The 15,322-nt window shown below is 48.1% G+C and overlaps 1 pseudogene; it reads right to left on the bottom strand.

The window, feature by feature from the left end:
• Positions 1-10,389: 10,389 nt before the first annotated feature.
• LOC144168233 (signal peptidase complex subunit 2 pseudogene) lies at positions 10,390-11,040 on the bottom strand (annotated as a pseudogene).
• Between the last annotated feature and the right edge of the window lie 4,282 nt (positions 11,041-15,322).

Genomic DNA, 15,322 nt, shown 5'->3' with positions numbered 1-15,322 from the left:
TAGTTTTCTGTTGTGTCGTTGCCGACGCCATCTCTTCTGGAGCGAGCGCCTTGCTTCAAGAAGATGGGCCAGACGTGGGTCCATGGCTTCTATTTCCTCTGGAGCTTCGATTTCTTCGGTGGCTCCTTCCGTCGCCGCCAGCAACTTCGCTGACCATGCGTTGATTTCGTCAATGTCGCCCAGTTCCGTATTGCGGAACTTGCTCCAGTTGACCAGTTTGTGTGTCTTGCTCTTGCCGCTGCTTGTTTCACCCTTGAGGTGGGCTAGCGGCAGTTCGATTTCGATAATGAAATGGTCACTACCTAGATTAATCCCCCGTGTTCCTCCACTTGGCGGTGCCACCTTCGGGTAGCAACCCAAAGGCTAGGTCTGGGTTCGTATCTCGGGTAGCCGACCTGCCTATCCTGGATGGTTGGGATGGGTTGGTTAGTAGTGTGAACCCGGCTGCCGCCGCGTCTTCGAGAATATATTTCCCTTTAGACGTAGTGGTCGTGTAGCCCAGTTCTCTGTCGGTCTCAGCGGGAGAGGCACTTGAGTTTCTCATCTTATCTATGCCGGAACGCAGTGCAGCTATCGCCGGGGCCCGTTGACCTTCTGCGAAACAAAAGTAGCGGTTGGTGTATGGGGGCGAAAAGTAGTCAACTCTAATTCTAAAGCACGTTCTTTACCACACCTTGATGTTGTCACAGATGTGTCGTCACATAGGCACAAATTCATGAAATTAGTTGGATGTTGGTGTTAATTTGCAGTGTTACGAACAGGACCTAAACCAATCGTGTCAATCGTTTTGTTTTACGCATCGTTTTTCACTACAAAGTAAACTTGCGAATTATCATTCAATTTGTATCCATTAATCTACTTAAGCCGGTAGACGAGTGGTTGCCCTGCTGTGTGAGTACGACGCCCTGCCCCGCCTGGGCCACGCCTGCGGACACAACCTCATCGCCGAGAGTGCGCTGGCTGCGGCTGTGGTACTGCGCGGTATTTTGCGACAACACCAAGAGCCGTGCGGAAAAGCACTAGAGGGAAAAGTGAGCCAAAATTTACGGCTGGCCGAAACGCGAACACTTAATGCCGACACGAAGTCCCTCTCACGTTTTTCCTTGGCTCTGCTCATGGCTCTTCATTTAAACACCTGTTCACTCTGTCTAAGAAGAGCATGGCACAGTAAGAACGGTTTTTTTTAAATCAATCCTAATGTTCACTCTGCATGCAGTAAAAACATCTTGAGTTTATCAAGGTGTCTGAGAAAATGGCTGCAGCATGCTCGTTTTAACCCGCAGGTTTAGCGTTGGATTTTCTTCGCTGTGAACGTTTAATTGCCGTTACTCTCTACGAAGTCAAAAAACAAAATTTTCTTAACCCTAGAAAGTCGATTGGGCGATCTCAGATTATCTCCATCAGTAACCAAAATGGGCTGCGGTTGTAGAAAACATGCAATGAGTTCTTGAAGCACGCTTGGTTATGCACTGTGACAGTAGATTCCACGGCTGTGACGGCAAGGGTTCACTTGCATGATTTATTACGTAGAAATCAAGAGTGTTTTCAATTGAGTTACACCACAATCTGTCTTCGCTACAGTATAAACGTTTGAAGAATGAAGTGACTTCAATGAAGAAGTTCTTATATTACCACCCCGCACATGCAGAGTTAAGTACACTGATGGTGACGTTGATTGGCACGTTGTTAATCTTAGCCTTAAGGTTATCAAACCTTAAGGGCCAAAACAGAAGAGGAAAGAACGGTCATGGGGGTTTTTCGTCCGCATCTTAAACGGAAGAAGCGGGGACGTCTCCGTTTCTGTGGATATTCAACTGAAAGACGCCTAGGTGTGCGGTGATGTCCCATACTTGTCTCTCGCTCGTGAAAAGCTATGATCACGTACCTGCGAAACACAGGTCAGGACCACACACAGTAAATACCGTACGCATTCGTGCGTATGAACATCTTTACCATCATCGCCCTTATCATTCAGGTGGCGTAGCAAGTTAGGCCTCTTAGCTCGACTGATGTCGTTAGACAAGTGAGAATCGTTCTCTCTCTTTTTGCTTCACTCTCAATCGAGAATCGGCTACGGAGAGAAGTGATTATAGCCAAGCCACAAGACATATACGGCCTTCGGAAACGCCAGTGGCAAACTTTCATGCTCTTTCAAGCTTTCCCGTTTTCTATTACGCATGCCACCATTTTACTTTTGTTGGGCTCAACTTTATAATAGATGGCATCCTATGGTCGCCATATAGCACCCAATACATGTACACCCTTATTTACCGTGACCTGCAGTGCTTCCTATAAAGCGAGAAAGTGGGGGCTGTAAAAAGTACCCACTTTTATATTACGTAAGTGCAGCCAAATATTGACAACTGCAGCACTCCTTGTACTCTGCAAGTTAAAGGGTACGTGCGGGGTGTTTCAGCAGGTTCACGTAAATGTTCAACTGCATGAGAAGCACTGTTTGTACGCTGAAAGCAAAGAAAAAAGGCAACACTAAAAAAAATCGCGCCAATCCACCCCGTGAATGTCATTGGAAAGCAAAGCTGTAAGCGGCACCCATAACGATTACCCATGCGACGTCACTTAAATTCGCTCACATCGCTCTACAAATAGTAAAACCAGAGAGAAGTGAAATGCACTTAACCACACCATTTATTACTTCAAAGGGATATTCTTGGTAACGTTAAATCAATGCATGATGCATGAACGGTGTTTGGTTGAGTTGTATTGGTGTAGCACAAGAGTGGAAACTTTTTTTATAAAATTAAAGTACGCTCCAACCCGGTGTTAGACGATCTCACTTCTCCGTCTCTGCGTTACGGACGGAGGCTACGAAATTTGCGGCAGAGAAGGAGGAGGAGGAGGAGTAAGAAATACTTCTGTTCATATTTCTGAACGGCTCAGAGTGCCGCCCTGGGGAGTGATCCCTTATTCTGTGGGGCCCACATGCTGCCCGCGCAGCCTGTGTTCTGTCCACCCGCTGAAGCTGGGTAGGTAGAGGACAGCATCATCTGGACAGCAGCATATCCCATTGCTCTTGTTGGGTAGTTGGCGGAAAGAGAGGAGGGTGCTCAGGGCTAAAGTCGCACATCCCGATGACGGGGCGGAGTGTTCCTACTTCTGAGCAAAATTTACATTCAGCGTCGTAGCGATTCGGATGCATTAAGTAAAGACGTGTAGGCTGTGGGAAGGAGCCCGGATTGTATGAGCCGTAGGGTAGTTTGTTGTACTCTGGAAAGGTCAGGGTAAGGTGGAGGTACGGCCTGTCTCAGAAGGCGATAATGCTGGGTTATCTCCCTGAACGTGACAAGCGGGTGACTGTCCTCGTGCAGCTCCATAGCACGGGAGGTAAAAGCGCAGGATTGTTGGGTGGGCGTATTTGTTGCCCTCCATTGAAGCGTGAGGGGGTGTCCAGATGAGCTGAATGGAACCGTTTGGGGAGTGGTTTTTTAGCACGCGCTGAGCAGGTCAGGACACCGCACCCGACTGGTAATTCCAGTAGGCTTGCTGGGAATCGGTGACTACCCTCCGAACCCCTGGTTGAGTGAGAGTCAAGGTGATGGCTGCCTCTTCTGCTACCGTCATTTCTTGGGTCCTAAGCGAGGTACACGCAAGGAGGTCGGTTCTGGAGGTAGCCACGATGATGGCGTATTGCTGCCATCGATGTTTGTAGGCGTGTGTGTAGATAACTGCATGCTCCCCACCGAGGGTGGTGTTAAGCGCTTGAGCCCGTCCTTTTCGGTGACCCTCGTCATGTGAGGGGTTCATATTTCTAAAGAAAGGGAGCATCTTTAGTTTTAGTCGCCAAGCGTCTGGGAGTACGTCAAGAGGAGTGACATTCTGGGCTGCCCAGTCAATCTGGTGAAGCATGCGATTACCCACCGCAGTTCTGAGTCGGACCTTCTGATTAGAAAGATGGCCTTCTATCAATTCTTCCACAGTGTTGTGGAGCCCCGTGCTAAGCAGCCTCTGTGTGGACGCACTCATGAGAAGACCAATGGCCTGCTCGACCGCCTTTCTAATCATTATATAAAGCATCTCTACGCCTTCCTTGTTGAGAAGAAGAGAGGGGGTTAACGTAAGTGACTGTCGAGAGGACAAAAGCTTCAATTAATCGAAAGGTACCGGATTCCTTTAGGCCTCGCTTCTTGGTGGCAATTCGGCTGATCATGTGTATGATTTGATTAATGCTGTTTTTGAGGCACTGCAAGTAGCCGTCACTCTTGTTGTTAGCCTCGAGATGTAAGACCAGAACCTTGATGCTGGGGCTTGGAGTGATGGCCTGGCCATCAAGGAGTATTTGAATGTATTCCTTGATTTGGCGTGCGGGCGGACGACAAGGAGCTGTGATTTTTTACGTGAACACTTTAGGCCACAGAATTTAGCACATTGGCGTACCAGAAGTGAGATGCCAAGCACTAATGTGAATTTCCTTTAATTTTTGTAACTCTTAGCACATGAGCAAGGTGCGCACATGGCCGCTAGGCGGGAGTGAGTGGTCACGTGACGCTTTCACGTGGCATTCAGCGAGAACGCATGGGGTAAACCCATAGATGTGCTTGGTGAGTACACCACCTGTCTTCCCCGTCTCCGCGTGGGCTCGTAGCTAAGTCGGTAAGACAACGGGATCTCGCTTTGTTAGTCTATTAGTTCCAGGTTCGATTCCTGGCGGTGCCGGTATATTCTTTATTTATTCGCTGGAGTTTTCTGGCGACACCAACGGTCGCGAAAGAACCCTTGGGGGGTAGAGGTAAAAATCTTTGCTTTAAAAATCCCCCAGAGCAACTAAATGTCCGCTTACCTGCTATGAAAACGAACGGCGGCGACACATTTCAATAACTTCTTTACGGGCACATCGCATTTGCGCATCTCTCTGCCTCTGTTTTTTTTTTTTTTGTATTTCAGCTCGAAATACTTCGACCGGCTTCCCTTCTGCCACGCGGTGTTTGCGGCTGTTTATTCGCTTTTCTTCGTCGTGCGGCGATAATCACGTCAGCAAGCAAAGTGACAGACGCCACAGCTTCCCTAGAATCATTGGCCTTCGGTGTTCCCCTCAAGAATCTGGCCTCATCATTGTACGGAAAAGCCCCCCTGCATTCAATAAAGAATCAGTTCAAATTACCCTCGATGGTCAGCTTATACATCCCAGACCTTCACTCAAGATGCTTGGTGTTACAATCCAGGCCAATACACGGAACGATCAGACATTATGCAAGCTCACCACAGTATTTACTCAAGTTACCCACATGCTTCGCCGAATCTCCAATCGACATCGCGGCGTGAAGGAGGAAGACCTTCTTCGCCTTATCCGCGCCTTCCTCATATCACGGGTCATCTACATCGCCCCCTACCTAACTCTCAGCAAAACTGGCACGGAAGCCATTATTCGCCTCATCCGCAAAGCTATAAAGAAAGCTCTTAATCTTCCTATGTCCACCGCGACAACTAAACTGCTCCAATTAGGAATTCACAACTCTGTCACGGAACTCATCGAAGGGCATCTTTCCAGTCAACGACTCCGCCTAACTCAAACACCAACAGGACTGCCACTTTTACAGGACCTCAAAATGTCAACTACGCAGACCACGGACAGAAAACCTCTTCCCCATATTGGCGTCAATCCATTCGTGTCCGCCCTCTTCCCAAAAATATGTATCCCACTTTGCACTCCGGTCGTCGACACGCCCGTAGCCAAGCCCAAGAACAAATCTACGGAAGCAATCGTAATGTTTTGTACACAGATGCCAGCCCTTACTCCAATCCGTCCCATCACTTAGCCATAGCAACCACTAAGGACAAGATCATCACCTGCGCCTCAATCAAGACCCCTTCTATCTGGGCCGCGGAAGAATTAGCTGTGGCCCTCGCCATCACTCAAACACCCGCAACGATTCTAATTACAGACTGTCAAGCCGTCTGTCGCAGCTTTTTATCAGGTTACGTGGCCTCAACTACGTGGAACCTCCTGGCTCAACACGCCCCCAACAGGAAGATCGACATTGCGCGGACCCCGGGACACTCCTCACTAACGGGCAATAATTTTGCCCATAGACAAGCCTGCGAACTCTCCTCCCAGGCCTGTGAGGAAACACCAAGTCTCGTTCCCCTGCTCACATTTCAAGACATCACCCAACATTACCGCACATCAAGACAACATTTTCCCCCTCCTCACCCGCAGCTTACTAAAACAGAAGAAGTAATACTCCGGAGGCTTCAAACAAACACCTTTCCTCACCCAACTTGGCTACATCGGATGTACCCCACCCAATACCCTGCCACCAGCCCTCCCACCTTCACCCACTTCCCTTCCCCTCCCTGAGCTGTGGCAGAACCTGACGACCAGCGCCGGCTTGGATGCACAACAACTCCTGGTGTCCAGGGCTGAGACAGCAAGGTCGTCCCATGGTCTCCTGGACTGAGGAGCCACTCCCACATCACCAGGCTCACAATAAAGGTTTTCCTCCTTCTCCTCCCTAGAATCAGGGTTCTCTGCAGTTAGTGTGCATCCATTCCATTCACGTGCGGTCACATTAAGACGTCACTCGCCACGCACCGTTAAACCACTTTGACCTTTCTAGTTCGTCGGTTTGTGAGGCCTCAGCAGCCGATCCGTGATTAGTACCGCCGTGCAAGCACGGCGTGTTCAACATCATATGAGGGAGAAAAAAGAGTGCGCAAGTGTAAAATAACCATGGGAAACGAATATAAAAGGAAATAAAATGATACTAAATTAGTAACCAAAATATCTGCTATTATGTGAGCTTATTCACCCAACCTTTTTCTTTAACCCGCGGCGGTGGCTCAGTAGCTACGGCGTTGTTCTGCTGAGCACGAGGACGTGGGTTCAACTCCCGGCCGCGGCGGCCGCTTTTCTGATGGAGGCGAAAAAACGCACGTGTGTACAAGATTTCTGCTTACGTTAAACAACCCCAAGTGGTCAAAATTATTCAAAAGCCTTCCACTACGGCGCGCCTCATCCCCTGCGTTTCGTTGGTGCATTCAACCTTACAATCAATCAATTACCGAAACTTTTTTATATTTCCTTTTATTTTTGTTTTTCATGAGCAGCTTTACGAAATTGCAGATACGTGTGGTGATAATGGACGCCAAAACCACCTGGACTTCATGAAGCCCAAGCGATATAGTGGTAACTACTGGTAGTCGTTATTTATAGAGAGATGCACCTACTTTATCCACTCTGACAACCCCGCAATACTGAAATTTTCTGGGGCTGTTGTTGACCACTCTCGTACCCCAGCGCCCAATTATTTAACCGTTCCGCCACAGCAATGATGACTACTTTCAAAAGGAAAGTTCTGGTAGTCAGTCCGGAGTGTATGAACATAATTACGCGGCAGGACTACCTTTTTTAATGTACCGACTTTTTTAATGTACGGACACTCGGTCAAAGAAAGAATTCATTCAAGTTGTAAGACTGGCCTGTTATGCGCGCGTAACCGTAGCCCACGCCGCACATAACGTAGTAAACATTCGCTGCAGTTTTATTTTGTAGAAAGCAGACTCGGTTGGTGTGGCTGATGCGGCTTACTACATTTATTTGAAGAGCGTAGACCCGGCGAGAAGTGGGAGTGGCAAGACGAGCTACCGCCCCGCTGCGCAGTCGTGTTCGATCTCGTGTGCAGCGCGTGGAACGGCTGACGCTGGCCAGGCACCGCTGATGATGACCCTGGCGCTCATGATGACAACGGCGACGGAGTCACGGCAGGGCTCCCCCCATTCCCCCCTCCCCACATTGAGCGCGTAGCGCGCTATGGGAAATAGAGGACGGATGTTGGGCAGAGCAACAAAACTATGTACAGGTGTGTAGACCACCGGTGATCAGTAAGTTGTTCTGTGGTCAATGTCTTTATACTGTCCTAGTAGGTCGAGGGAGGGCATCCGGTGAGTGCATTTCCCTCGGGGCGCCGGGCCTGGGAGTGGCGGAAACTAGCGTCGTGCGGCGCGGAAGCTGTAGCAACGCCAAGACATGAGAGTGATGCCAACCAAAGTTCGAGTGCACTGTCGGCGCCAAAAAACCTGCCAAGGAACCGGGACGACACGGCGTACGAGTGTTGGGCGGCTCCGCCATGTAGACAGCTTTGTCGTAGCGCGGAGCACGACCACGTGTGCGGCATAAGTGGCGCAGTCGCCACCGTGTTCGTCTAAGGATGGGCTACTGATGGGCCATTGACCATCGTGGCGGCTTGAAGTGAGGCTCCTCATATTGGGTCAAGGTAGGCGAGTCACGTAGAAGAGTGGTGAATGCCCTCCGAACTCGAACAAATAGGTGTAGATGTGGACGGACGAAAAGTCGCCTCCGCAGAGCGTGTGACATCCGCACTGTCATGGAAGGGTTGGGTTGATATGGAGTGATGAGTCGGGCGCAAGGTGAACGAAGCTTGTGAGTTCGCGTGTAGCTGCCCTGAATTGGACCGGAAGACACAGCGTCGTTAAGCGAAGGACCCGATGCAATGCATCAGATGGATAGAGAAGAGGAGGAGGATGACGAATGGCATCCTCCAGATTTTGAATTACCGTTCCCGACGAAATTTCTGGTGCAAGTAGTTCAGGAATGTTCATCTCAGTTCGTTCAGAGGCGGCCGCCACGTCCCGGTCACCACAGGTAGAAAGCAGATTCGGTTAGTGTGGGTGCTGCGGGTTCCTACATTTATTAGATGCGAAGAGTCTCATGCTCGTGGCTGTGTCCCTCCCTGCCTCGTTGTCGTTGTCCGCCGTCCGCACTCTACTGTGCATGCGCGTCTCTTCAGACCCGTCAGCGTTTGGGCTGACGTCAGCGCAGTCCACTATAAAAGGAAATACTTAGGCAGCGCCGGGTTTCAACCCCACAACTCTCTGGCCGCAACGGGAGGTACGTGGCACTCTTCCCACTGCGCTACAAACCGAGACGGGAGCATGTGCTACAAACGCACCTTATGTCCTTCGCTCATTCAAACTACGTCGAGAAGCTACTGATAGAACGAAGGCACGCGAAGCTGAACGTCAACGGAAACGACGAACTAAATACTAATGGGAACTTCAGTCGAGCCCATGGCTGCTTCACATACTACTCAGGGTTCCCCTGAGGGAATATGGTGTAATTTTTTTGAAGTGCGTAGGCCCGGCCAGAAATGGGAGTGGCGAAGACGAGCTACCGCCCGGCTGCGCAGACATGTTCGATCTCGTGTACAGCGCGTGGAACTGCTGACGCTAGCCGGACACCGCTGATGATGATCCTGGCGCTCACGATGACGATGGCGATGGTGTCGCTACAATGCATCCCAATTCAGCCTTATAAGCAGCGGTAGTTGTGCTAAATGAACACATTGCAATGTGACCAACTATGCCTTTATAAAGCGAAATTGGCTACCGCCATCTTGTTCGGCGAAGCGTTATGTCACCATTTTGCCGTAACATAAACTTTACCTCATATAACCCGCCGGAACGTGGCATGGCTGCGCATGGTCGGACATCGAACGATCTTCCATTGTCAATCTTAACTATCATAGAGTTTGTGCTACAGTCAAAATAGTGCCTGAATTAAATTGTTGGCGTCCACAGCTTTAAAGGTACGACACAAATAAACAAAGAGTTTCTGCTTCATTAGTCACAAAGTAGCGTTCGCAATTCGAAAAAAATTATCAACATATTTGGTCTTGTCGAGATATATGGCCATCTTTTTTGGTTGTCTTCGTGAACCCAGTTTAAAGGCCAAAATTGTAAATCATTCTCGTGCAACAGGATGATACTCGTAACGTCTTTTACTCTGCTCACTTGACTAGAAGCATAGCACGTTGAAAGAAATTTTATTCTTTTGTAGTTGTTCGCTGTATAATTATACTGCATCTTTTATAGCTGTTTGTAGCATGTATACTTTTTTTGTATTCCTCCATGTTGGCATAAAAGCCTCTTTAATACTCATAGTGACTTACTTATGCATGTACAATTCCGATGTGTTTTTCATATGTGTTTAATAACATTCCAGTCCTACGGTTGTTTATAAAAAAACAGCATGCACGCCCACCCCATTCTATACCTTTTGTTGGTAAAAGGAAAGTGCACTTCAGCCGCAGGAAAATTTAAAGTAATTGTTACCGAATAAAATCAAACCCTTCGCATGGTTGTTTCGGCTCACGTCGTTGCACTTATCCTCTGGTACAGCCGAATTTACGCGAGACAAATGGTATTGGCCGAGCAGGAACCCCATGCAAAGCTCACAGATATTCGGCTACGCGAGGAACACACAGTATCGTAACAACAGAAAAGATGTACATTTCTAATTTATTGGGCTTGACATTGCTTTCTTCGCAGGTAATTTATTAGCTTCAGCAATTATTCGCCGACACCGGCCGCTGGTGAGGTTGGAGTGCACAAGAGCCCTTTTGAAGCACGTACAGTTCACTGCTCTTTTTTGTCTCCCACGAGGCTGTCATGCAGTTTGCACACATCAGGCTCGAAGAGGTCGTGGAGCAGTGTGCCCTTCTCGTCGAACCAACTGGCGATGGACTTTTCCAGTTTGGCTTCGCAGGTCTTTTTTGTGGCGCCATGCTTGTACTGAATGTCCAGGTGGTAAATGTGGTCGAAACGCTTCAGCGATGAGCTTACCGTCCAGACGTTGTCGGGGTCCAATCCGGCTTGGTCTTTTTGCAGCGCCACGAGGAAGATGCTCTTTTCCACAAAGACCGAGTAGAGCTTGAGCAGGCCCATGAGCGAGAAGTAAGACAGTACGCAAGCGATGAGCACGGGTCTCGACTCAGGGAAAGGGTACAGAAAGTCCCACAGGAGCGCAAACCCTGCTGCACCAACGGCGAGGAGGCACAGAGCCAGCCGACAATCGACGAGTCGGTGGTTTTCCACGTAGTGATACTTCTCGGCGAACACTTTCTTCACCGCGTCGTCAAGAGCATTGCGCACGGCAGATCCATCCCATTTGTCAACTTTGACCGGCTTCTCGGCTTCTTTCTCTTTACCTGGCGCATCTCCAATGTTTTGGGTTTGCTTGAGAAGTGAAGCAGAGGAACGCTGCCCACGACGTGCCTTGGACACCATGGTGCACCTCCGCGAAGTAAAGCAGTCGAACGATTGCAATACCACTGGGTGATGTTGTCTTCTTCCTCCTCTTTTGGTCGTGAATTAAAGATTCATGATGATGATGATGATGCTGACTGGGTTGGATAATGGCACATACCCGCAATGGCAACTGGCCATGTCGAAGTAGGCTACTGCAGCATTAATAGTGGATACAAAATAATAACATTCATAAGAGCGAGTACAAAAACTACACTATGTAAATAGCGATGTTTAGTAGAATTTTCTTACGAACACTAAATACTGGTCCTCCGAGTGTGTCCTTATTTGTTAGAGTGTACCCCCGATGACCACCGTAATATATTTAGTTGTTCTTCCAGTGTTGGCGGAGCAAATTATACAAGGCAGCTAGAAATATCGTGTAAAGAGGCTTTATAATTGTTAGAATCGTGTGTGAGACAGTGTAGGCCGATTTTAATTATAAACTGGTCTAGCTCACGCAGCCTTGATGATGTAATTGGTGTGAACCCGAGGCGATGCCTGGCTGTGCCAATATATAAACGGGCGTAACACACATTAGGTAAGCCCAACAGCACGTTTTTTCTTTAAATCCTGATTCAACGGATTAAGTGTTGTTTGTGATAATTCATGAATTTAGTTTGTTGACAATAAAAAGCCTTACACATGAGCAAAAATGAGCCTGGTATTTGAACGGAAGTGCGACAACATGAAGAATTTGCGAAAGAAAATTTTCCTACGTATGCGATTTCGCCCGAATCGCTCGATATTTTTGGGCATTCCTCTTCATAAACGAAAGAACACGGAATTCTACTTACGGCACGTCCAACTTTCCCGCAAATGCTCAGTACCTCTAAAGCTATTTGGCGATATTCCCACTTTTCTAGGAACGTAATAAAAGAGCTGTGTCAAGCTGCTAAGCGAAATTTTGAGTGTGCAGTGGAACCTTGAAACCTCTCGGTGAACAGCTTAGTGTGTTTGTCCTACAGGTATTACATCTTACTCGTGTTCGCTTCTTTGGCGATGTAGTTTTGCAAATCCCCGCTCACCAATTTACATGTTCATGACCAATCTCGAAATGGCCTTTCGGGGTTTTCTCTGAGAAACATTTGTATGCAAAATCCAGTTGGATGAACGCAAAGGAAACCAAACCAAAACCAAAGGAATGAACGCATATTAAATGGCCTTTCGGGGTTTTCTCTGAGAAACATTTGTATGCAAAATCCAGTTGGATGAACGCAAAGGAAACCAAACCAAAACCAAAGGAATGAACGCATATTGTTGAATGTGTAAAATAAGCAATTTACCTCATATTCTCATTTCTCCTATTGGAGGCTAGATAGGAGAAAACGTTCCCAAGCAGGTTACAGAAATTCTTACCATGGATAACCGGCATTCGCAAAAAATGCCGTTTAATATTTCGATGGGCCTGCATTATAATTAGGAATGTAAAACATATTTGAAAGGTTTTTAGTTTTTCCGGGTTTCTAATAAAACAAATGCGGCCATATTAAGTTCCTACAGAATTATAGGAATGTATTGCTTAAATGTCAAGTCTCTACGGCCAACTTGGTCTGGACAACATGGCCGGGCGATGGTATTACCAGTTGCCCTTTTCACTCTGTTATAGGCCTTTATAGAAGACGTTTTGCCTTTTACCCACGTGTTGGGCCAATCACTGAAACATGTTTATACGCATTCGTATGGCTTATGTTTGCCAGAAAAAAACCGATTCGACATATTGAAGCTCCAAACAGACATACAGGAATACGTTAAAAGGCAATTTCGATTACCAGATACATATTCAAGCCAGAAGGATTAGTTAAAAGGAAAATTGCGAAAGCACTCTTTAGATGTTCCGCGCAAAGAGGCCACCATTTCTGCATTTGCCGCTTTAGAGGACAAAGGTGCCTGCGTGCCGAAGGCAGTCACTTCGGGGTGCGTCCCCGTGGGTGAGAAGGAAAGCCCCAAGATGGTTTTGTTGCTTCGAGGAGGCCCAGTCGATCTTGTAATATATCGGTGCCGTACGCATGGCTAATGTATTAATAATTTGACTTCCGTTGGGCTACTCTGGGTAACTAAATTATGGGATTCGCCAGATACAGGCATTTCGCTTGCCTATCGTAAATTCTACTACGGCTGGGTGTTAGTGCCCACGGCGATAAAAAGTTACACAGTAAAAGCTTGTTTATTCAAAGTACAAGGGGAGCTCTCCTCAGTTCCAATTTATGAAAGTCCGAAGTAACGAAATTCGAGACCAAAAGACGTACAATGCGACTGGGAACACTACACATAATTGCGTGAGAAAGTCTGCGGATGAAGCCTTCCTTTTATGATTGAACGCAAATGCTAGCACTTTTTGCTCTAACGAGTTAATGTAGCGGAGCGCTTCTACTTCAGGTATACTCCCGAACTGAAATATGAACTGCCTGCATTCTGTCCGGTCATCACTTCCGAGAGGTGGCCGCACTGGCGCTTCGTCCGCACCCTCCCCGTGGTGTTTGGCAGTGACAGGTTCTAGGCGTCAACCCTCAGACATGATGCCATCTGTCAGCACGCCCGATATTCGAGTTCACATTGACGCAAACTGGAAAGGAACTTCTTCCAAAACAGTCAGTCATGAGTGTTTTAGACAGCTTTTAACCGATTTAATTTCTCTTCATTTTTCTCGCCCTTCTAAAGGCGACGCATCCTCGTGTGTAGACAGCGGGTTCTCTAGCCGTGGTTCGCACCCAAGCTGCCGGTGCGGTGGCGCGTACATGGACTGATCGGTAGCGAAACCTAGTTCAAATTAACGGTCGTTATTAGATACCTTTTATAGATACCTATTATTAGATACCTTTTATTAGATACCTTTAATGACCGCTCGGCCGGACATATTGTACAGTTCGAATTATACATAAAGCCCAATAGCTGAATTTCGAACTACTGAGCTTTCAGTGTATAATGGTTTCAAAGCGTTTGCAGTGAAGCTGCGGATGGTTAGGTTTCGGTGGATTCTTGGCGTGCGTGCACAAGGACTCTCGAGAATACGAGGGTAATTCAGAAGTGCGAGACGTACCATGGCACGAGGCGTTCGTACGTGGGAGTTTGTTCGCTTGTTTCCTTGTTTGTTTGTTTGCGTGTTTATTTATTTGCGCCCTTCTGTGTCCGAATCTGCTTTACCTATGTAAGCTAAGGTTCTTAAAATATAATTTTCGCTCTGTTCTCGCACGAATGGGAAGACTGACGAATTTGCATCATTGAACGCGTTCGTGCGGACGTAGAGAGACAAGTTTGTTTGAGGGCTGGCAAATATTTGATGCAGAGCATCTGATTCCCTCGCCTTGTCCGTCCGGCGTCGTCGTCGTCGTCGTCGTCATCGTCGGCGTTGTCCACCCCTCCCCCATTCTTCTCGCCGCGCCAGCTGCGCTCTCCACCGTTCACCCCCTCTCCTCTCCGATAGCGAACACTCTCTCGCGAGGGGCATTGATTGGATTCGATTGGATTGGCTTGGATTGGCTTGGCTTGGCTTGGCCTGGCATGGGTTGGATTGGATTTGGATTGGATTGGATTAAAGTGGATTGTGTTGAATTGTGTTGCGTCATAGCCGCGGCACGTTGCGTCATAGCCGCGGCAGACGCGCTGGGGCCGGCGCATGTGCAGTACTCTCTCTTCCGCGGTTTCCTCTCCTTCGGGCGCGCTGCGCATATAACCGGTGTGCCGTTCTCCGGCGAAGCAACATTCACGCTTGGCTCAAACACTTAGAGTCCACGCCGCTTTACAAGCACGCCAACGTCGTCATCGACTGGGACCGGCTTACGTAGTCCCCTCTACGTTATGCGCGCTATAAAACGCGGTCCCTTCGCCGCTCCGCCTATGCGTCGCATCTACACAAGGGTTCCCGCGAGGGGAGGTGGGAGTTTTTCTTATTTAGTACAAAATTCTCACATGGTCTTAATTTCTTTCGAGTCGTGTCAATACATTAAAACTGGAAAGTGCGTGCTCAGTAATATTCTTCTTTAACAAGTCTATTTTGTTACGTGCAGTGAGAGGGAAAGTGGCCGAAATACGGGATTTATGTCGCCAATGTGGTCAGAGGTATTTGACAAGTGTGCGTTTTTATCGGTGTTGGTGCAGCTTGATGCCTTCTGGTGGCGTTGTTGCTCGCTTAGGCTACTTGCTCTTAACGCTATGCAGCGATTGATACTTAACACCGTATTTTAGCGCTGCTTTTTAACTTGTTGAATACTTAGAAAGTGCAGTGCATGAGTCGTAGGAGGCTCAAACAGTGCAGCACGAGGAA

The sequence above is a fragment of the Haemaphysalis longicornis genome, unplaced genomic scaffold, assembly GCF_048455015.1.
Source record: "Haemaphysalis longicornis isolate Haplotype H1 unplaced genomic scaffold, Haemaphysalis longicornis Haplotype H1 scaffold_2, whole genome shotgun sequence".
NCBI classification, from domain to species: Eukaryota; Metazoa; Arthropoda; class Arachnida; order Ixodida; family Ixodidae; genus Haemaphysalis; species Haemaphysalis longicornis.
This window is presented reverse-complemented; position numbering and strand designations above follow the sequence as displayed.